The 7,864-nt window shown below is 23.8% G+C and overlaps 1 non-coding gene across 1 annotated transcript; it reads right to left on the reverse strand.

Moving 5' to 3' along the window:
* Nucleotides 1-2,615: 2,615 nt before the first annotated feature.
* LOC123303648 lies at nucleotides 2,616-2,734 on the reverse strand. Its single transcript, XR_006535750.1, has one exon. It is a non-coding gene; the product is annotated as a 5S ribosomal RNA (ribosomal RNA).
* Between the last annotated feature and the right edge of the window lie 5,130 nt (nucleotides 2,735-7,864).

Consider the following 7,864-nt stretch of genomic DNA (forward strand, 5'->3'; position numbering starts at 1 on the left):
GTGCATCCTGATACTGGTATCTCTAGTAAAGCTATGAGTATCATGAACAGTTTTGTTAATGATATTTTTGAACGTATTGCTGCTGAAGCATCACGTTTAGCACATTATAATAAACGTTCAACAATCACAAGTCGGGAAATTCAAACCGCAGTTCGATTATTATTACCTGGTGAATTGGCAAAGCACGCTGTTAGTGAAGGTACTAAAGCTGTTACAAAATATACAAGTTCAAAATAAATAAATCGAAAATATTATTTAATTGATAACATAAAAATACATCAACATATAAAAACGGCTCTCTTTTTAAGAGAGCCATCAAATTTTTTAAATAAGAGTAAATTATTTTTATATATACAAAAAAATTAAATAAACAATTATTAATATCATATTTAATATAAAATTTTATATATTAATAGCTTGAATATATCTATTATTAGTATATCAATATTATTAATTTTAAATATAATAAAGGATATCGCGGAATATATATCGTAAATCAGTGTAATGCAAATGCATTACATTACCTTTATTATTTTCATTTTACATTTACTACTTGTTTATGTACGCTTATAATTATTAGAAAAATATTTTTAATAATTTTAAAAAATAAATGAAATAATAAAAATTTAATAATAAATTATTTATTGAAAGTATAAAAAATGGTATAGCAAAATCTTTATTTTCTTTGATTAAGGCGAAATGTTTTATTAGTTATAAATTCGATAATCTCCTATCGATACTTGTTACTCTTAACTTGTATATATAAAAAATATAATAGTATATTAATTTATAATAAAATTTTTTCAAAAATTCAATAAGTTATTGTAAAATAAAATAGATAATATACAAATTATAATTTATTATTGCAGATATATTACAATAAAAAAAAAAAATAAAAATATTTGGTAATGTATGTTATAAACAAAATAATTTGTTGTAAACAAATTATATAATATGTTATATTTATTAACAAATTTATTTACTCTTATATAAATAAAATTAGTGGCTTCCCAAAAAGGAAAGCCTGTTTAAATTTATCGGATGTATTAAATATTCTTTAATAAATTTACTAAATATTTTAAGTAAATTATTATATTTTCTTAACCTCCAAAACCATACAAAGTACGACCTTGTCGTTTTAATGCATATACAACATCCATAGCTGTAACTGTTTTACGTTTTGCGTGTTCAGTATATGTAACAGCATCCCGAATAACATTTTCAAGGAATACTTTAAGTACACCACGTGTTTCTTCATAAATTAAACCAGAGATACGTTTTACTCCACCTCGTCGTGCTAAACGACGAATTGCAGGTTTTGTAATACCTTGGATATTATCACGCAAAACTTTTCTATGACGTTTTGCACCCCCTTTTCCAAGACCCTTTCCACCTTTTCCTCTGCCAGTCATTTTAATAAAAAATTATTTACAATATTTTAACGAACGGATAACACGTGTGTTAACCTCACAAGTATTGTAATGTATGTGAGCGCCGGTACAATTGTGCCTTTTTATATAAAGCATTAAAGATTTTTTAAGCCACGCCTATACAATTTGATTAGTCCATACTCTGATAGCTATCCAATAGGATATGACAACAAAAATTTTGAAATTTCATATAAATATAAATACAACACATTTATTTCGCATTTAAACATTTGACTTTGTAGTATCAAATTGTCGAATATAATTTTTAAAATTGTGTGTTTTTTTGTAAAAACATTATTATTTGAAAATGGCTAGAACCAAGCAAACTGCACGTAAATCAACTGGTGGTAAAGCACCAAGAAAACAATTAGCAACGAAAGCTGCACGTAAAAGTGCACCAGCAACTGGTGGAGTAAAAAAACCACACAGATATCGTCCTGGTACAGTAGCTTTACGAGAAATTCGTCGTTATCAAAAAAGTACTGAATTGTTAATTCGTAAATTACCATTCCAACGTTTAGTACGTGAAATTGCACAAGATTTTAAAACCGATTTACGTTTTCAAAGTTCAGCTGTTATGGCATTACAAGAAGCTAGTGAAGCCTATTTAGTAGGTTTATTTGAAGATACCAATTTATGCGCAATTCATGCAAAGCGTGTTACAATTATGCCTAAGGATATACAATTGGCAAGACGTATTCGTGGAGAACGTGCATAAGCGTTTTAAATGACAATTTAAAAAAAAAAAAACAAATAAGAAATATTTTCGGTCCTATATATAGGACCAACATATATTATTAAATAAGAGTATATTATTTTTATTAAAAAATATATATATATATATATATATATATATATATATATATATATATATAAATATAAATTATTGAAATAAAATTAAACATTATTAAAATTTTGTTATAATTATAAGCGATTGCTATTTCTAAAAATAAATAAATTTCATAAAATTTATATTATTTTATATTCATTTGAAATATTAAAAAAACTTCTCGCTTTAAAGTAACCATGATATGAGTTATAAATGCAATAAAATTTTATACAAAAAATAATATTTATTTGTTGATGAATAATATAAAAGGTTTACATTTCTAAATAACATATATTTATATATGGTGTGTAAAAAAAAAGAAAAGAAGAAAAATAATTTATATTTTTAATATAAAAAGGCAACCGCACACAGTGTTCCCAAGCGGTCACCCATCCAAGTACTGACTGTGCCCAATGTTGCTTAACTTCGGTGATCGGACGAGAACCGGTGTTTTCAACGTGGTATGGCTGTTGCCAGTAATAAATGAAAATTTTTACAAATATATATTTTTCATAAATATCATTAATATTAAAGTATATTATTAAAATTTTCAATGAAGTAATCAATTTAAATATATACTTATTTATTATACCATATATTTTAAATAAAAATGCAACCGCACACAGTATTCTCAAGTGGCCACCCATCCGTGGTACTGACTGTGGCAAATGTTTCTAAACTATTATTTTATAAAATATTTATACAAAAAATAATTTACTCTTATCAAATATTAATTTGTGGCCTGTATTAAGGCCTATGTTATTTTCATTTTTTAGCAAAAATAATGAAATATTTCAATATATTATTAAAGTAACAGATCATTTCTTTTTTGGTGCTGCTTTTTTAATTTTTGTAGGAGATGATTTGGCAACAGAAGCTTTCTTAGCTTTTGGTGCTTTCGGTTTACGAGCAGGGCTACTTTTGGCAGCGGATTTTGTACTTTTTGCTGGTTTTGCTTTAACTGGTGCTTTTTTTGATGCCGCTGATGATTTTGCAGTAACTTTTTTAGCAGCAGTTGATGATGATGGAGTCGCTTTTTTTGCTTTAGGCTTTTTGGCTGCCAATGATGTAGTTGTGGCTTTCTTTTCTTTTGGTGCCCGTTTACTTTTAGCACTCTTTGCTGAACCTTTTGCTCCACTTTCTTTTTTGGATACTTTTGATTTAGCTGAAGAATTAGATGAAGCGGAAGCAGCCAATTTGAATGAACCAGATGCACCTTTACCTTTAGTTTGTACCAAGGCTCCCTCAGTTACAGCAGCTTTTAAATATTTTTTAATAAATGGTGAAATTTTATCAGAATCCACTTTATAATTTGCAGCTAAATATTTTTTAATTGCTTGTAATGATGAACCACCACGTTCTTTTAAATTTTTAATTGCGTTAACAACCATTTCTGATGTACGTGGATGTGTTGGTTTTGAATGTTGTTTTGTACGTTTAGCACCAGAAGCTGTTGCTTTTTTTGTTGGTGTTGTAGAAGCAGCAGTAACCGCAGTTGCTGCAACAGCTGTAGAATTTTCTTCGGCCATATTTTTTACTTTATAAAAATAATGTATTTATTATAAATATTTAAATGATAAAATATAATAATTCTATCAAATAAAAAATAAAGGTTTTCAATTATATCATTATTCACAATAATATAAGTCCCTATGTAAGTCAAAGTACCATGTAGAAAACACATAAAAATTAAATAGTATTTCTAATTTACTGTCGTAGTAAACATGATTTATTTTTTCAATTTCTATAATATATAAAATAATAAATTATAAATTTAATAATAATATTTATTTTATAAATTAAAATATATTTAATTTTTTTATTAACAATTATTAATAAACATAGTTTAATATTAATTATTTCAATCATACAAAACAATAATATTTTTAAGGTAAACTTAAAAAGTATATATTTTTATTTTTTATTTAATATCGATTTATTATAAATTATTAGTATATAAATAATTAAAAAATTTAATATATAAATATATATATTATAGTATAAGATTTCATTTTTAGAAAAACTTTTTTTGTCAATAATGAAAACGTATTATTATGAAATGTGTTAATCGAACATTGACAAAATATATTTCATTAGAAAATACTTTTATTTATGCATTAATATCAATAATTAACTATTAAATTAATTTTTTCATAATTATATAAAGAAATTTTATACTGATATAAGTATTTATATATTATAATATTTATTTTAAATATAAAAAAATTTATGACAAAATATATTATTAGAGTATTTGTTGAGATTAATATAAGATTATTTTAAATAAGAATTAATTTATATAATTATTAAAATATTATTAATTTTATGTTATGTAATTTTAATAAAAATAAATAATAATAATAAATATAAAAATTTTTTAACAATTTAAATTTTATATGATCTAAATAATTTTGTTAAGTACGATATGAGAAATCATTGTAAGCTTCGTTAAGAAACTTTGTAATATAAAATAATAATAATAATATTAAATATATAAATAAATAAAATAAATTTGATACATATTTTTGGTTCATTCTGTGTATAAATCAAAGGATACCGAATAATTGGTAACGGATGCGATATATTATAGTATCGAGTATTAAAACATAATATATAAATTTATCTTGTTATTCAAATTTTTTGTTACTTAACTTATGTATTTAGAAAATTTATAATATTATTTATATAATTGACATAAAATCTTATAAATTGAAATTTTATTAATATGTATCAAAAGAAGAGAGTAACGTATTGATATAATATCAAAGGATACTGATTATTTAAATAACGAATACGTCATATATTGTTTGTGTAACAAAGTTCACTTGGCCATCTAGTTGAAAATAACATTTTCAATAGAAAGTTTATATGCTTTTTTTTTTCTTTAATTATTAAAAAAATAAATTGAAATTTAATTCAATCAAATTTTATAATAATTTTTAAAAAATTTTTCCTTTTAAAAAATATTTTGTGATGTTGTGATAATATGTATTAATACAAGTGCATCCTGATACTTTTATCTCTAGTAAAGGTATGAGTATCATGAACAGTTTTGTTATCTAATGATATTATTTTGATAATATTTTGTGTATATTCTTATAATATTTTGTCTAAATATCATCATAATACAATATTATTTTGATAATATTTTATGAATATTCTTATAATATGTTACCTAAATGTCATCATAATATGATGAATTATTTCCATAATAACATATAAAAAAAAAAAAAAAAAAAAAGAATCATTAATTTATAATTATTTAAATTGATTCTTTAAAAAAATATTATAATATATTATTTATAAAAATAATTTTTACTCTTATTTTAAATAAATTTGTGGCCTTTTATTAAAAGGCCTATGATCGATGTATTATTATTATAAAAATTAATGCAATGTTTTTAATTTATGCTTTCTTTTCAGTTTTCTTTGGTAATAACACTGCTTGAATGTTTGGTAATACACCACCTTGAGCAATTGTTACACCAGATAATAATTTATTTAATTCTTCATCATTACGAATTGCCAATTGTAAATGACGTGGAATGATACGTGTTTTTTTGTTATCACGGGCAGCATTACCAGCTAACTCGAGAACTTCTGCAGCCAAATATTCCATAACAGCAGCCAAATATACTGGGGCACCAGCACCTACTCGTTCAGCATAATTTCCTTTTCGTAATAATCTGTGAATTCTTCCAACAGGAAATTGTAATCCTGCTCGGCTTGATCTTGACTTTGCCTTTCCCTTTACTTTACCACCTTTACCTCGTCCAGACATAGCGAATAAATTTATTTAATTAATATTTTTTTTTGTAAATATAATCACACAGATGTGTACGTTACGGGGATTGTAACATAAATGTTTAAAATGTTATTTGGGTATTTTAATTTATAATATTTATAAAATATAAAACTTTAAAAATAAACCAATCACCTTATAGTATTATTTTCAGCCAATCAGAGAGTAGTATTCATTTTTATTGTTATATCCATCTTCGCGTATATAATACGCTAGTTGTATACACGACACGCTCATACATATACTGACTGGTGTTCTGTAACTATCTGTGTATATTAATTGTTTGTAACAATGCCACCAAAAACAAGTGGAAAAGCAGCAAAAAAAGCTGGCAAAGCTCAAAAAAAATATATCAAAGAGTGATAAGAAAAAGAAGAGGAAGCGCAAGGAATCATATGCAATTTACATTTACAAAGTATTAAAACAAGTGCATCCTGATACTGGTATCTCTAGTAAAGCTATGAGTATCATGAACAGTTTTGTTAATGATATTTTTGAACGTATTGCTGCTGAAGCATCACGTTTAGCACATTATAATAAACGTTCAACAATCACAAGTCGGGAAATTCAAACCGCAGTTCGATTATTATTACCTGGTGAATTGGCAAAGCACGCTGTTAGTGAAGGTACTAAAGCTGTTACAAAATATACAAGTTCAAAATAAATAAATCGAAAATATTATTTAATTGATAACATAAAAATACATCAACATATAAAAACGGCTCTCTTTTTAAGAGAGCCATCAAATTTTTTAAATAAGAGTAAATTATTTTTATATATACAAAAAAATTAAATAAACAATTATTAATATCATATTTAATATAAAATTTTATATATTAATAGCTTGAATATATCTATTATTAGTATATCAATATTATTAATTTTAAATATAATAAAGGATATCGCGGAATATATATCGTAAATCAGTGTAATGCAAATGCATTACATTACCTTTATTATTTTCATTTTACATTTACTACTTGTTTATGTACGCTTATAATTATTAGAAAAATATTTTTAATAATTTTAAAAAATAAATGAAATAATAAAAATTTAATAATAAATTATTTATTGAAAGTATAAAAAATGGTATAGCAAAATCTTTATTTTCTTTGATTAAGGCGAAATGTTTTATTAGTTATAAATTCGATAATCTCCTATCGATACTTGTTACTCTTAACTTGTATATATAAAAAATATAATAGTATATTAATTTATAATAAAATTTTTTCAAAAATTCAATAAGTTATTGTAAAATAAAATAGATAATATACAAATTATAATTTATTATTGCAGATATATTACAATAAAAAAAAAAAATAAAAATATTTGGTAATGTATGTTATAAACAAAATAATTTGTTGTAAACAAATTATATAATATGTTATATTTATTAACAAATTTATTTACTCTTATATAAATAAAATTAGTGGCTTCCCAAAAAGGAAAGCCTGTTTAAATTTATCGGATGTATTAAATATTCTTTAATAAATTTACTAAATATTTTAAGTAAATTATTATATTTTCTTAACCTCCAAAACCATACAAAGTACGACCTTGTCGTTTTAATGCATATACAACATCCATAGCTGTAACTGTTTTACGTTTTGCGTGTTCAGTATATGTAACAGCATCCCGAATAACATTTTCAAGGAATACTTTAAGTACACCACGTGTTTCTTCATAAATTAAACCAGAGATACGTTTTACTCCACCTCGTCGTGCTAAACGACGAATTGCAGGTTTTGTAATACCTTGGATATTATCACGCAAAACTTTTCTATGACGTTTTGCACCCCCTTT

Source organism: Chrysoperla carnea, assembly GCF_905475395.1.
Source record: "Chrysoperla carnea chromosome X unlocalized genomic scaffold, inChrCarn1.1 SUPER_X_unloc_114, whole genome shotgun sequence".
NCBI lineage: Eukaryota > Metazoa > Arthropoda > Insecta > Neuroptera > Chrysopidae > Chrysoperla > Chrysoperla carnea.